Source organism: Lycorma delicatula, chromosome 2 (assembly GCF_047948215.1).
Source record: "Lycorma delicatula isolate Av1 chromosome 2, ASM4794821v1, whole genome shotgun sequence".
Classification (NCBI taxonomy): Eukaryota; Metazoa; Arthropoda; class Insecta; order Hemiptera; family Fulgoridae; genus Lycorma; species Lycorma delicatula.
The window spans coordinates 62,190,246-62,206,868 of record NC_134456.1 but is presented as its reverse complement, the minus strand read 5'-3'; the positions used below and the strand labels follow the sequence as shown (position 1 = coordinate 62,206,868).

The window sequence follows — 16,623 nt, the reverse complement described above, 5'->3', positions numbered from 1 at the left end:
ATTATTTAAAGTTTTATCTTAATAAAAGTTGATGATTAAAAAACCGTAATTAAAAATTAAAGCCGTAATTAAAAAACCGTTTTGTTTTTTAATTTTTATATAACAGAATCTTGGCAGACTTTTTTATAATCAGCGTATATAAAAAAAGGAAATTTGCTACTTATCCAGAACTGAGTTCAATGAACAAAAATATTTTAATGGCGTTTTATCAGAAATTAGAATTGTATGTGTGCATGTATTTATGTATAAAACAGAGTGAGTGTATTACGAAGTTCTCCCGGGACTTTCATAACACATTCTACTCGTGAAAATAATGGAAAAAGTTCTGATAAACGTATGTTCTAAAATGTTTCGTTTGCAAGTTACGACTAGTGAAAAATCTCGCCCGGATTTCAGCTATCCCGTGAAATGAGGTCGTACTGAGATTTTTAGGATGTTAATTTTTTGGGGGCAGAAATAGTGATCTTATTATGATCTTTGAGTTGAAAAATCTAATAAAATAGGTTCGAGAACCGTACCTGCAGTAGCTTTTGAAAAATCTGGGGTGAAAACCAATAAATTGGGGTAAAAACCCGTGTATTTTTTATGTATGAAGTGCAATAACTTTGTTAAATGGGTAATAAATACACCAGACTTGTAGAAAATTTAATTATAAACAAAATGGTATAAGATAAAGTGAATAAAATAAAGAAAAGTAAGAAAATTTGAATTTTATTTAGAAACAGTACACTAGACCAAAGTGCATTATATATACCAGTTTATAATAAATATTCAAAAATGAGTCTGCCATTTTCTACACATTTCTTGGCACGCTTCTTTATTGCTCTTGTTGCAACAAGACAGCCCTGAAGAACTATCTTCAGGGCTGTCCTTATGTTGCTTAGCCGCATCCATAATACCGACAATTAATTCCTCAAAAGAATGTATTTTTGTTTAGTATGCAATATTTTTCATCCATCCCCAGACACAAAACTCTAAAGGTCAGGCAATCTAGATCTATAGATATATAAATCAATAGATCAGGCAATCTTGTTAGCCAGGAATATGGACCACCAAGACCGATCCATTTCTCAGGAAAATGATGATTTAACTGTCTGGAAATGGCACAAAAGAAGTGGTAGGCACGCTATCGTGCTGGAAGTATACTTAGCGTCTCAGCTGTAAAGGAACTTCTTCAAGCAGCTGCGACAATTATTCTTCAAGAAAGTGCTAGAAGACCTCAGTATTCTAGCGGCCAGATAATATGAACGGTCCAAACAGCTGATTGTGAAGATGGCCGCACCATACATTGACGCTAAATCGGTGTTGAAAATTGCTTTCCACCGTTTCATGACGATTTACTTCTGCCCATGTTTGCTCATTGCGTAAGTTGTTGACGCCATCTCGAATGAAATTTGCCTCGTCGGTAAACAAAACATACTTGTAGAGTTGCTGATTTGTATTCTACCAGATGCAGAAATCAAGCGAAGCGGCCCGTCTCCTGGGTGTAGATGTTGAACTGTTTATTGTAATGATAAAACTTATTTTGTTTACGTAAACTCCAAATCATCGAATGCGAAACTCCGATCCGCTAAGAAAGACGTCGTGTACTGACGCCTGGACTGTCCTGAACTGCATCGATTATAATTTCATCCATAATCATGTCATCTGTCATGTTGACAGTTAGTCACTAGGCTGGTACGAATACTAGTTAGCGAACCTATTTCCCGAAGGCTGCGAAAAGTAGCGTTAATTGATTTGGAATCTAAAATTCTGCAATTCGGAAAACATATTTTATATTCTACTGTACCAACTGTAGTATTACCATTACACACACCCAAAATGAATACCATGTCAGTGTATGTATTCCTGTTGTAAATAAGTACCGCAACGCATCACTTCAAAGGCAAACCGATCACATTCAAAATAAAATTCACAGAAAATCTTTCCTTTTCTGTAAAATACATTAAGTATATCTGGTACTGTGAACTGAGTTATTGCCAATTTTGTTTCAAATAATTTATTGTAATTTTGTCATTAATAAAACAATTATCTAATTAATTTTTATTTTACAATTGCGTAATTTTCAGTTTTTTTTAAAAATGTTTTAACAGCAATTTTTAACAGTAAATTTTGGTTTAAAAAATGTTTCATATCACCGAATTTTCACATCGTCTTTGTTTTATTTAAATTTTTACACAACCATTTTGTTAGAATTTAATTCTCACCAAGTTTTGTTTAAAAGGCTTTGTATTTATTACTCATTTAACAAAGTTATTTTACGTCAAACATAAAAAATAACTTATTGGTTTTCATCCCAGATTTCTCAAAAACTACTGAAAATACTGTTCTGGAACATATTTTATTCGATTTTTCAAGTTAAAAAACATAAGAAATCACTAATTCTGCCTGAAAACGTCCTAAATTTCAACGTCCTAAAAATTTCATTACGACCTCATTTCACCAGGGTAGCTGAAATACGAGCGAAATCTTTCACTAGCCGTAACTTACAAATGAAACATCTTAGAACATATATTTATATGAACTTTTTTCTTTATTTTAACAAGTAGAATGGTTATGAGAGTAGAACATTTTGGTTCATTCTGTATAAATATATATATATATATAAAAAACCAAAAAGAAAATTTGTTGAAAAGCACAGTACTTTTTAATTTACAATCTAATTACCAATTATTAGATTATTCGGGTTTACTTACGAGCAACGCTTCTGCAATCTACTGCGAAAGATGTTGTACCTACAAAATATTTGTGTGTGGACAGATCGTAATTTTATTTCTATATCGGTTGTTACGTATTTTTTACTATAGCTTCCTTCTATAATTGTACCTCAGCTAAATCTAGATGCAAAATTAAAAGAAAAAATAAAGAGGATTGTCTGTCGATGAAACTTTTTAGATACTTGTAAGTAATTTATCTTTGACTTTTTAAAGAAAATATAACATTGTAGTTAAAAAAAAAAAAAAAAACGATTATTATATTTTTCCTTACACAAATTTTATAAAATTTACAAATTTTATATTTTTTTAATAGAATGGCTCATAAAGAACGTAACATGGAACAGTAATACACAAGTAAGAAGCGGAGCTTCCGTTGAGAATCTTAAAATAAAAAATAACCTATCTCCAAATTCGTTCCCATATTTTCAATAAAATTAGTTAAAGACAGAAAAATTCCTAAAAAGATTAGACTGTGCTACTCACGTGTTGTAATGTCAAGATATATAAATGTCAAAATAAAGTTTTACACGAATATACTATACGTAAAAAAATTATATTCGCCGACTAAAAATTTGTAAATTAAAAAAAGAAACAATATGATAGTTTAAATTTGATTAAAGTTAAATAAATAACGAATATTAATTAAAAAATAAATAGATATTTTATGGAGTTTATTTATCTAATTACAAATGATTTAAAAAAAAAGTCATACTGTTTAACCAACCGGGCTGGTCTAGTGGTGATCTCATCACAAATCAGCTGATTTCAAAGTCGAGAATTCTAATGTTCTAATCCTAATAAAGGCAGTTACTTTTATTCGGATTTGAATACTGGATCGTGGATACCGGTGTTCTTTCGTTGTTGGGTTTCAATTAACCACACATAACAGGAATGGTCGACCTGAGACTGTACAAGACTACAATTCATTTACATTCATACATATCATTCTCATTCATCCTCTGAAGTTATACCTTATCGGGGTTCCGGAGGCTAAACAGAAAAAGAAAAAAACTCATACCATTCGTTTAATATTCTGCATATTAAAAAAAAAAAATTAATAACGACTTTTCAAATGATCAATAACCAAGTAATCCTTTGAAAAAGCTGGGTTCAAAAACCGGTGGCTAGTTCAATGTACCGGATATAAAGGTATAGATTTTCATTAAAAATGATGGTTTTCCGTTACAAAAGGTGTTGTTCCTTTCTCGTTTAATTAACTAACTAACTACAAGATACTAGACTAGAATTATAATAAAATCAATTGTGGGAGAGTAAAGTCATTAAAGAACATTTAATAAAATTATTGTCTCTTTTACCTGAATTCTGAATATACGTTTTTCGATTGCTATGCACGCCAATTAAATACTTTTTAATCGATGTTTATGTGTTTCACAAAGTAATTTCTTTTACAGTATTATATAATAGAATAAATAAGTTAAATGTAAATATTCTAATATGTAAATATTTAGATGTGAAATAAATATTAAAAAATAAATACATACGTTGCGATTTTAACGTAATTAAAAATTACCCATTGACTATTGTAAATTAAAATATTAATTGCGATAAATAAATAATTTTCTAGGTACAAGGTTGCTTATAATTAGTGTCTGAATCGTAATTACTGAAACCTTCAATACCTTTGGGTTATTGAACTACCTTGGGTAACGGTAGTTGCTAATTCAAGTTCATTTTTGCTACATTCCCATAATTATTTAATACCATTTAGGGTAGCTGGAATATAGGCACTGTGGAACTGCAGCACACGTTATTTCCACTTGATATTATCGATAACATTTAATATAATGAGTCCTTTTGTCTTTAATTCTTTCTTTATACTTGTACTATACATAATCCTTAAACTTAATGTCCCCCAGTTAATGAAAAAGATACAAAAAACCTTTTATGGAACTGTGCGCTTCACAGTTCCAGCAGCGTGGTTTTTGTCTATTGTGCGTATGCGCACAGAGGAAGCTGCACGCGAGGCTGCGAGAGACAGAAAGAGAGAGACAGCGAGCGAGAGAGCGAGCACTATCACTCGTGCAGTGCCGACCCTGGTGTGCTGGTGGACGATAGTTTTCTTTTTACTCCGCGAGTGTACAGAACGTTCCTTGTTCGTTCCTTTTCTAGTTTTGTCGGTGGAAAGAATATGAAAGTGGTTTAGTTGTTTTTTCAGTAGTGATCAGAAGATGGCGGAAAGCAAGGGGTCTTTGATTGCCAAATCTGTCCAAAAACACGCTGGAAGGGCAAACTTTCCAGCCATTTTACAAAGGTAATTAGTAAAAACTAATTAAATTAAAAATTTAAATTAAGCACCACTGGACTATACTGTTTTAAGCGGACATTTTATTAAGATATTATCTAGTAATACAAAAATTATTATCTTTATTGACATTTTATTATTTATTCGGTTAAACCGAATACGTTTAAGCACATTGAATTAGATTATTATCCTGCTTCCAGCCATTCTATTCATTCATTATTTTCGGTTCTTTTATTTTACAAAAAACTTTAACCACGGCCTTGAATAGGTTTAGAAAAAAATTTCTGGAGCAGCACCCCCCACTAATTTTAGCTACAAGCCACCACTGATACCATTCTACAGAGTTCGCGTATCAATTTAATATACGAGTCTTATAAAGCAGATTAAAAAAAATATATATATATATAGATAGATAAAGGATGGGCAATAATTATGTACAATTAGCAAAATTAAGGAATTAGTACGAGTATATAGATAGAATTAAGTATAATGTGTTATGTTTAATAACCAAAATTAATTACAGAAACTGATCAAATTATGAAATCAACTATTTCTTAAAATAATGAAATCTTAAATACTTAAAAATAAATCTTTTTGCAGAAGTAACATCACGAGTTTATGAGAAATGTAATAAAGTTACAGGAACACAACTTTTCCATAATAATAATAATTTTCTAATTATTTTAATTGATAAAAAAGCTTCATTTTATTCAAGAATTGTTATACGTACTTTGACTAAAACTTGCCCTGCAACGTTTTCTTTTCTTTTTAAAAGACGGATCCAAATCAAAATATTTAAAAAACAAATTACCTATTTAAGCAACTTGAAGACCATGAAAAATTAAAATTATAATTCTCTTTAATTTGTATTTTAAGGTGAGCTAAAATAAAAATTTGTGTGTTATCCCATGTAGTCTAGTGGCTAGGATATCTGGCTCTCACCCAGAAGGCCCGGGTTCGATTCCCGGCATGGGAAATATTACGTTTTAAAAAAAAATTATATTATTCGGTTAGTATTATAATTATTTTATAACATTTGGTTGATTTTTTAAAATATTAATCTGAAGAACAAACATGAAGTTTCCTTTATGCCAAATTCGTGAAGAGTTAGATCAATCTGTAATTTACACAGATAATGTAATAATTAATAATGTTAAGAAAACTTTAGAATAACATGGAATTAGTTATTACAATAAAATTCACCCGGTATCCCATGTGGTCTAGTGGCTAGGATATCTGGCTTTCACCCAGAAGGCCCGGGTTCGATTCCCGGCATGGGAAATATTACGTTTTAAAAAAAAATTATATTATTCGGTTAGTATTATAATTATTTTATAACATTTGGTTGATTTTTTAAAATATTAATCTGAAGAACAAACATGAAGTTTCCTTTATGCCAAATTCGTGAAGAGTTAGATCAATCTGTAATTTACACAGATAATGTAATAATTAATAATGTTAAGAAAACTTTAGAATAACATGGAATTAGTTATTACAATAAAATTCACCCGGTATCCCATGTGGTCTAGTGGCTAGGATATCTGGCTTTCACCCAGAAGGCCCGGGTTCGATTCCCGGCATGGGAATTTTTTTTTAATTTTCTAGTCAATTTGAAAAGGATAAATGAGTTATTAGATCAATTTATTAATCACTTTTATGCAAGGTAACACGTAATGATCGACCGCTTTAAGCTTCTTTGTACCAAAAGATGATTACAACCCACTGTAGTTTGAAAGATTCATTCATTCGTTGTTGCACACTTCACTGGATTTAAATTTTGTAAAGATGGATTGGAAGTATAATGGAATTTTGATGCTGCAAAATTTGAGTTGTTATTCGTAAATACTAATATATGAACCAACACGCACACGCCCGCGCGCGGAAATTAACTAGTAGGCTTTTACACCAAAACCATAATTAGGCGAGATCTCAAGATACTGAGGGTGACCTTGCACTACAGCCTCACCCCCCTTGACCTTTTAAGTTGAAAATTTAATGGCATCAATGCCTCAAATAGTTTAATCTAAATTTGGTCAAAATTGGACTGGTGGTTCTGGAGACATAAGATGATTTAGAGATCAAAATTGACCACACACACACACACACACACACACACACACACACACACACACACACACACACACACACACACACACACACACAGAGAGAGAGAGAGAGAGAGAGAGAGAGAGAGAGAGAGAGAGAGAGAGAGAGAGAGAGAGAGAGAGAGAGAGAGAGAGAGAGAGAGAGAGAGAGAGAGAGAGTGGAGAGAGAGAGAGTGTGAGAGAGAGAGAGAGAGTGGAGAGAGAGAGAGTGTGAGAGAGAGAGATTTAACATCCGGAAAATTTCCATCCGGTTTTTATGGATTCCTTAGATGTCAAAACGTTAAAATCCGTTGAAAAACCTCATATGCCCAAATTGGACCTATTATAATACTTTCTCTTCTAGACCTATAGCTCTGCTGTAGCGATATCTAGACGGGAAAGTAATGAATATTTTAAAAATGTATCGCTATACGCGGATGTGGGTGGAGTTAAGTTACGATGAAGTCTTAAGTTTATTAGGTAAAATATTTAAATTTATTTATATAATAGTTTCCACTTACGAACAATCTTTAATGGTATATTCGAGCGCTTTCAGATTAATAAATCCATCCTCAGGAACATTGATGTGTTATAATTATAGTTATTTACATTACATATCATTAATTATACTAACGAATTAAAGAAATAAAAATATAAATATAACAACTAATCGTCAAAATGTAAAATAAAGTAAACTTTATCCGTCATTTCATTATGAAGGTCTGGATTTTTATCCATTTATATATATGTTCTCAATTGTTAAATTATATGTCAATACCAATGGGCCATGATTAATAAAATTAATTAAAACATCTAAAATAATAAAAATAAAAAAATTAAATGCGAATCTGATGATTGTGTTTGTTGAAGTTAAAGTCCTTTAAAACAACTGTAAGCATAAGCACAAGGTCCTCCAGGTACACTTGTGTTAGACTCAAAATTTGGATCTGATAGAAGTCGGAATAACCTGCTTAGGTACCTCGACAAGTCAATGAACCCAAAGGTTACTCGGAGGTGAGTTCGCAGTAGTCATGGTAATAAAAGTATGCGATGAGTTAGGAGCAACACGGAACGAGTTAATGATAGATTAGTAAAAAGTTGTTAATTATAAAATAATTTATAAAATGTTCGTGAATTAATAAATATTGTTTGTAGATTAAAAGTTAGTATTAATACTTTATACAAAAGATATATTTCTATGAAGATTTAAATAATGACAGAAACTATATAAATTAATTTTTCATCTCTTTCGTCGTAGTCTTAACTAATATAATTAACCACGGAATTTAGAGCAACGTTGTGCAATCAAGTTTTGTGTTAAATTTGGGGAATTTAACACAACAACGTTGTGATCAACCTCGATTTTCCATCGAGGTTGATTTTCCTCGAAGCCAAGGTTGATCCTCAACAACGTTGAAGATCAACCTCGCACAGAAGACCTTCAACTTCAGAATCTGACGACAACGTTGAGCGTGTAAGGGTTCTTGTGAGATGAGACCGTCGTTTAACAATAAGGATGATGAGTGAACAAGTTAAATTTAAACATTTTCACCGTACAATCAAATTTTGACAGATGATTTGGACATGCGAAAGGTTTGTGCGAAATTGGTGCCGAAAAACCTCACAACGGAACAGCAGGACAATCAAAGAAACGTGCGCGTTGATCTTCTTGAGAGGATTAACAATGACCAAGAGTTCTTCAATCGTGTGATCGCAGGTGATCCTGCGATATTTGAGTACGATTCTGAAACAAAGCGGCAAAGCGAAGAGTGACACATTCCGTCATCTTCTCGACCGAAAAAATGTCGAATGAGCAAATCAAAAATCAAAACCTTGCTTTTTTACTTTTTTGACAGAAGGGGTATCGTGCATAAAGAATTTGTTCCTCCAGGACAAACTGTCAACCAAATGTTTTACAAAGGTGTCCTTGAAAGGCTCAGGAAAAGAGTGATTCGCGTGAGACCAGACATTGCAGACAAGTGGATGCTTCATCATGACAATGCCCCGTGTCACACGGCCATTTCCATTAGGGAATTTTTGACCTCAAAACGTATTCCTACGGTTTCTCAAACCCCCTATCCACCTGATTTGAGTCCTTGTGACTTTTTCCTTTTCTCGAAATTGAAACATGTCTTAAAAGGAAGTCATTTTGTAATTTCGGAGAACATGCAAAAGACTGTGACCTACCAGTTAAAAGCCCTACCAGTTGAAGCCTTCCAGCGCTGCTACCAGGAGTGGGAACGACTCCGTCGGTGTATAGCTGCCTAAGGGAACTACTTTGAAGGGGATAATATTGTTGTTTGAAAAAAATAAAAACTTTGGTAAGTAAAAAGTCAGTCTCATTACTTTTCTCACCCACCTCATATATTATTAATTTATTATTTTTGTTGTAATTAGTAATTACAATGATTAAATTTCATTATAGATTAAAATTTTCAAATTAATTTACTGTAAACTCTGGCCGAATTACTTTTTTTTTGCGTTATAATCGACTTCCAAGGTCATTGCCCTCGTCATTTTAAAAAAAAAAAGAATAAAATCAACAGCAGGATCGTCAGATGTAAGTTTGTATAGGACCCTTTCATTTTAATAAAACACAAACATAATAATTTGAAAAATAAAATAATTTTTATTGATAAAAATAATAATTTGTGTAGACACAAATAATATAAACACAAATTTACTTAAAACTCAACATACTCGAATTATTATCAGTTCTTCAGTAACATAATAATAAATTCAATATTCTTACAACAAATGGCTTAAGCATCGGTGTGTTAAAATTCCATAACGTATGAGTTGAAATAGTAAAAATAGAACATGAATTGTATTTATTAATCTGCTTTTTTTTAATCAATCCTACTTACTTCATTCACCTTGTGTAAGATTAATTTCCAAATTACACATTTATACCAAGTAATACATTATATTTAATAATACTTTATTTCTATTTTTTCTACATGTAAAATACCTTCTACTAATCTGCAAAATAAAATTTTCAAAACACATCACTTCTAGAGAAACAGATTAAAAAATATTACACAGAATTAGATAATAACATAAAAGGCACTTTTTTAAGCAGCAGGAGAATGAAATAAATTAGTAATCTCTAAAGTTATCCTGATTAGAGTCAAGTCAATAATTACACAAATTAAAAGATCTCAGAATCTGTTTTATCTTTTAAATTAATAATCAAAAATGTTAATACGTTTATTGTAATTTCTAATTTGTAGTGTTATAAAAACTTATTATTTAATAACTAATAAATATTCTTATTACTTAAAACGATTAATTAATTTATTTTTAATTAAATCTTATTAATAGATATCATTTTATTATTTTTGTTTATATATTATATAATCAATGAAAAATATAACTTTAAATGAATTTTAAAAATAATATAGGAATAACAATAATAATGTTGAAGGTATAGTAAAAATAGCGTTAATAATTAAAAAAAGCAAATATTATTAAAATAATTACCGATTCTAAAGTGACATTTTCTTCGCAATGTACAATATATAAAAATATCACATTAGATTATTAAATAAAACAATACAATTAGTCATTTAGATGCGAATGAAATACTTATTACCATAAAGAATATGGCGAACAATTATTATACGCCATAGTTGTACGTTGAATATATAAAAATACTTATTGTATGCAAATTAAAATTGTAAAAGAAGCTTGGTTTTTTCTTCTCGAATTCCTTGGAGACGGATACGAGTAATAAAATATGTACATAGGTTTGTAAAATTTGAACAAATGTAAAGAAAAACATTTAAGTTTATATATTAAATGGGGGCAAAGCGGTTCCTCCCATGTGGTCTAGTGGCTAGGATATCTGGCTTTCACCCAGAAGGCCCGGGTTCGATTCCCGGCATGGGAATTTTTTTTTTATTTGTTTGTAAAAAGAAGAAAACATAAAATCAGTTAACTGGATTTGTTTTGTTGTTGTGCTGCTGAAATATTTAAAAATTGTAATTTTTTTAACATAGGTTAACAAAAAAATAATTAGGGTTACCATTTCTATATTGTTAATCACTTTGTGTTTATTATTTTTTTTAAAGTAGAACGTTAGAACCTTTTAAATGTTATTCATAAACAGAAGATTAGTTGTGTTAAACCCGATTTAATCTGGTTGTTGCATTTGCGCAGCCCATCTAACTACAAATGTCTTTTAAAAAATCTAGTAAATTTTTATGAGTTAACTTCAGTTTCCGTTTAAGTCTTGATTACGTTTAGTTCAACAAAATTCTGTAAAATTAAAGATAGACGAAATAAAAAAAATATTGTCAGCAAGTAAAGGCAGATCCCTTCTACGATTAAAAAAATTTTAAATGTTTTAAATCAAACAATTTGAAGAACATTTACTTTGTTATTATGAAGTTTTTTTTTATTTTCAACTAGTTTGCTGCTCTGTAGCTTTATTATTACTAATTAATGTTATATATTTCTTTTAAAATCGGCTAAAACGTATTCCATTTACAAAGCGTCTCACCCCCAACTCCCTTGCTTTTCTCTTTCCTTTCCTACCACAGGTAAAATGCGTACTCAAAATCTATTTCCAGTCTGTCTAGACGTTTTACTGAGGATCGGGCTGATTTTTTTCATTCTGTTCGTAATGGCCCGCAGATATGTCGACAAACCTTGAAAGTAATTTTTCTGTGAGTAATAACCTCGGAAAGTTCCTCAAATAAGTAATAATTGAGGTTTTTTGAGGGATTCTCAGAGGAGACTCAAGTTTGGAGTCCGATGACGCTTAACTGACTCAAGTTTGGAGTCACTTGATGACTGAAGTTCGGGATCCGATAAAAATATCAGCCCGATCCGTCCAGTAGAACTCCCACACGGAAATAGGTTTTCAGTCCTAATTTTTTTAATATATAAATTCTACAGGAGAAAATAACATCACAAAAGATGAAAAATTAAAAACAATTAAATTCATAAAATTTTATTAAAAATATATTTGTGGGTTTACCATATATTAAGGTAAATAAAGATTAAGAATATAAAGTAAGAGTAATTATTTAACCCTTTAAAAAGTATTCTAATCGGAAGACAAAATCGAGGAACTGGTGGTTTAAAAATTGAATTAATACAAATACCTAAATCGGAAAATCACCATACAACAATCATAATAACTGTTTAATTGAAATTATATTTAGATATCCTTACTTATTTGTTTGAATAGTTACTTAAATTAATTAATTTACGTAATTATATGAAATAAGTTCATCATTAAATTTTTTAATTGCGAAGTTTTATTCCGGTATTAAGTTTAAATATGTTTAGTTAAGAATATGTGCAGTCGACTCAGTGTAATTTGAATCTTATGTGGTTTAAATTTTAATATATCTTCATTCGATCGAAAAATTCATCTAACGAGGTGAGATGTAGTCAGTAAATTACAAAAAGGCTTCTTTGGAATACGGAACTGCAGCAGTGTACGTGTTTCTTTACTGAATTTAAAACTAGATAATTCATTTAAGACTCTAATACGGTAATAACATTTACACTAATAAAAATAAAATAGCTAAGTGATTTTTTTTCTTTATAGACGACCGTAATTTAAACAACAAAATTCAGTTTTAGTTTTTATTTTATGCTTTCATAAAAAGTAAAATAATTGTAAAAAAATAACTAGATATGAAAAAATAGTTTTGTCTCGGATTGCTTTTATTGTAAAAAGAGTAGTGGGATTTGGAAGAGTATCGCAAAGTGTCAATGTATAGGTTACTCGGTTTCTTGGAGTACTTCTATTTATTCGATTCTGTCTGAATTAGAATCTAGTTTGCTACGTATATACTTTTGTAAAACAGTATAAACATATCTCTTCCCTTAGTGTGAAAGAGCGGATATTAAGAATAGTATCTCATACCAGAGATACTAGAGAAAGTGAGGAGTGAAATTAGTTTCCCATTTGGTTTCTTTACGAGCCAAATATACGGTTGCATATTAATATGGCAAGTCAACTGAAATCCAGTCGATATTTAGTCCTGCAAGCGACACCTTCATTCTGTTCACCACAGGTACTAGCTGTATATGGAACACTATTAGCCTCAGAAACAAAACCTCTGAATCCTGCCTCTTGTAGCTCCGGAAATTTACAAGCCTCAATACCATAAGAAAGACCGAGACAGGTAGTTTACAGCGTCAGATTAATTTACTTACCTCTTTCGATAGTGAAAAAATGAGTGAAATACTTACCACCGAAATATATTGACAACCGACTGTAAATAATAAAAGAGTGAAAAGCAAGAAAAATAAAGATGTCTGAGAAAATGTTGATTGATTTTATTTATTTTTCCGCTAAGACTTTAAACTCCCGCAGGTAAACAAAGATCCTATAGGTTCTTCAAAGTAGAAAAAAAAACTTAAAATTAAATAATTGTTATCATATAAGAAACTAAACAAGAAACCCAATTATCTAGCAAAACAAAATTAAATTACATAAAAAAGAAAATTAAGTAACCACATAGCAAATACTGAAAATAAAACTAATAAAAATAGTTTACAAACTTTCAATCTGTAACTAAAGATACTTTTCTTGAAGGATTCCAGGGATTTCAAGATGAGCAGATGTGATGGCAGAATATTTCGTACACTAAAGGCAAGTAGAACAAACGATTCATTTAACGATGCAGTCACCTGTAACGGACACACAAAATAGTACGTGTCCCTTGAGTGGAGTTTAAAAAATCTTTAAGTAAGGAAAATCCATGTTTTTAATGATTAGTGTATACAAAATAACAACCATGAAACACTCTTTCCAGTATGAAGATGATTAATAAAGAGGAGAAAGCTGAGAAGTTGAAAAATAATAAAAATACTCCACACTTTCTCTTTGTTATTCTTTTCTAAAAACCTTTCCTCATCGCGTCACTAAAATTCATAAAAGTGTTACGTATGAAAGATCGGTTTCTGTACTCTAATGAACCTGAAGGAGTGATGAATGAAGGTTGCAGTGATAAACTTTTTTGCAGATACTAAACCTAAAGTTTTTTTTATTTGCCCATCTAAAATCTATTGGTTTTGAAACGAATTGTAACTTTGATGGTGAGTAACCTTTACTATTACTTCTTATATTCAAAATTGTTATACTAGACTACGGAAAACGAGAAAAAATAATTTAATTGATCATAAAAAAATGAAATAATTAAAAAAGATCTGTATTTTATGTTTAAGATTACCATTATATTTATACCTAAATGTACAAGAATAAAAAGTTAAAATTTCAATTTTTTTCAAAGAAGAGTAAGTATGCTTTTAATTTTTCAATCTGTTAAAGTTTTCATATGATATAAATCATACATTCAAATAGTTTTATTTGTTCGTCTTTAATGAGAAGATAAAAGACTTTAAGTTAAAACTATCAAAAATACTGCGTTAGTAATTTGTTATTTATTACATTTATATTATTTGGCAGATTATTTATGCAGCTGTTTCCAACCGATATACTTTTATCTATTATCTATTAATAAATATTTCTCTGAATGGGAGTGCGTAAACTAAACTTTTGAATCGTAGCTTAAGATCATATTTCATCTACTGAGATTTCTTCGAAGGATATTCATGAGTAGGAATTTTATTATGATTGAAGATACAGATTGATTGTTTAACACATTTTAATAAATAAATTACAGAGCAAAACACTAAATACTAATTTAAGTTGATAAGAAAAAAATTTAAAAACAATTTCTTAAAAAAAAAATGTAAAAAAACAAAGAAAATAAAACAATTCGTATTAAAAAACAAAAAACAGTTTTGTTTTCAAGAAAATTTCTATTTATGCATGACTAAAAAGGAAAGCGTGGGGTGCGCTCTAATAATATGTAATCTATACTATTATCTAAAAAGAAAGAGGGTTTTTGTTTGTTCGGGATAAACAAAAACTATTCGATCAATCGCAACCTAATTTTTACCCATGTTTCTTGGCATAACTAAGAAGGTTTCTAGACATAGTGGAGATTTGCCGGTTGAAGCACAAACTTTAATGAATTGAATTAATAAACTGTGAACTGTGAGTCTATCAATATGTGACCTGGGTTTGAACTGAATGATTCGAATGAATATTAAAAAATAATATAATTAAATTTACGTTAAATAAAATGAGATTAAGTAAACTTAAAACATTTGTTTAACAATAATGGATTTCTCATGGGGACTGAATGTGAGGCTAGAGTGATGAGGCATGCGAGCACCTCGTGGGAGGCTAGACCAATTATCACCATCAACTGTGGGTGCCCCTGGGGTGCTGTTTTGGGAGGTGCAATGGGGTGCTCTTATAATATCTGTGTAAACAATCGTCCGATTTTCAAAATTCAAACGGGATATTTGTTAATTAGATGAAGGCTAACTTTTGTACGCATCAGGTACACGTTTGATCTAACAGATCACGGTTATTAGGAAACGTATACATACATAAAGACTGTCTGTTTGTTTATTATAGCATCACACGAGAACCAACAGACTGATTGTTTTCAAATTTGCAGGATATATTCGTGTTATCTCAGGTAAGGTTTTAAGCCAACGCCCGAGGCCCTAATTTCCTTGAAGGTTAAGATATTAAAAATATTTATTATTTCTTTGCCCCCAAGGAGGGTGAAGTTGTGAATTAAAGATATTTGGTAAGGAAAAAATAGATTAATCATTTTACTTCATTATTATATTTCTGCCACCACGGCAAAGAAATATAATATATATATTATAAAGAATATATATATTTTTATTATATAAGACGATGAAAAAAATATATATATGTATTTTTGTCGTAAAAGGTGTGTGTATTTTAGTTACCATAATTAAAATTATTCCATCTTTTATAATTTAGTTTCTTTTTCGGGTTTCTATAAAGCCTGAATAGTATAATTATTATTTATCAGTATTATTCATACAGCCTTGAGGATAACGTACGTAGTGTGGGGTTCAGGGGCTGGAGCCCTTTGGGTAGATGAAAATGGCGACCGAAGCAAGCTCTGCGGGTATTTTGGCGCCGTCCCCTTACCAGGGGACGGCACCAGAATGGGAATTGGGAATGACAAGCTAAGCGAGCTCTGCGGCAATGGAGTAGGCCCCTTGATCCCAAGAGGCTCCGGGGAGCCCCTGAGTTGGCTCCGGGATAATTCGTCTGGGCTGAGAATGCAGGTTCTGCCTAGACGGGTCGGCTAGTTATATTATAAAGTGATCACGGGCGTGAAACCGATAGACTTGATTACGTTTGAGAGACAACAGATTTATGTGGCCAAGAAGTTAGGTGATTGACTTCGGAGAAAATAAAGGAGATAGAACAGCATGGTGTCGCCCTGTGAAGCCAGATTGTGAGCGTTATACTAATGGTCTTTTGCTTGATTTGCGGGACGCCTCTTGGGTTCACCCGAACAAATATGTGACGCAATTTATTTCAGGGCATGCCGCTTTTCGGGACAGACTACAGCAATTCGGCCTGGCGGACTTTGGTATGTGTCCGTATGCGGATTGTTGGACGATACTTGTCATGTGATATATGAATGTGCTAGGTGTGATTTCATTCGCACCGATACCATTTGTAGGCTTG

General features: G+C 31.2%; 4 non-coding genes across 4 annotated transcripts; all 4 read left to right on the top strand.

The window, feature by feature from the left end:
* Positions 1–5,884: 5,884 nt before the first annotated feature.
* Positions 5,885–5,956, top strand: TRNAE-CUC (transfer RNA glutamic acid (anticodon CUC)). The gene has a single exon. It is a non-coding gene; the product is annotated as a tRNA-Glu (tRNA).
* Positions 5,957–6,189: 233 nt separating this feature from the next.
* Positions 6,190–6,261, top strand: TRNAE-UUC (transfer RNA glutamic acid (anticodon UUC)). Its single transcript has one exon. It is a non-coding gene; the product is annotated as a tRNA-Glu (tRNA).
* Positions 6,262–6,494: 233 nt separating this feature from the next.
* Positions 6,495–6,566, top strand: TRNAE-UUC (transfer RNA glutamic acid (anticodon UUC)). Its single transcript has one exon. It is a non-coding gene; the product is annotated as a tRNA-Glu (tRNA).
* A 4,318-nt stretch (positions 6,567–10,884) lies between these two features.
* On the top strand, positions 10,885–10,956 carry TRNAE-UUC (transfer RNA glutamic acid (anticodon UUC)). Its single transcript has one exon. It is a non-coding gene; the product is annotated as a tRNA-Glu (tRNA).
* Positions 10,957–16,623: the final 5,667 nt, after the last annotated feature.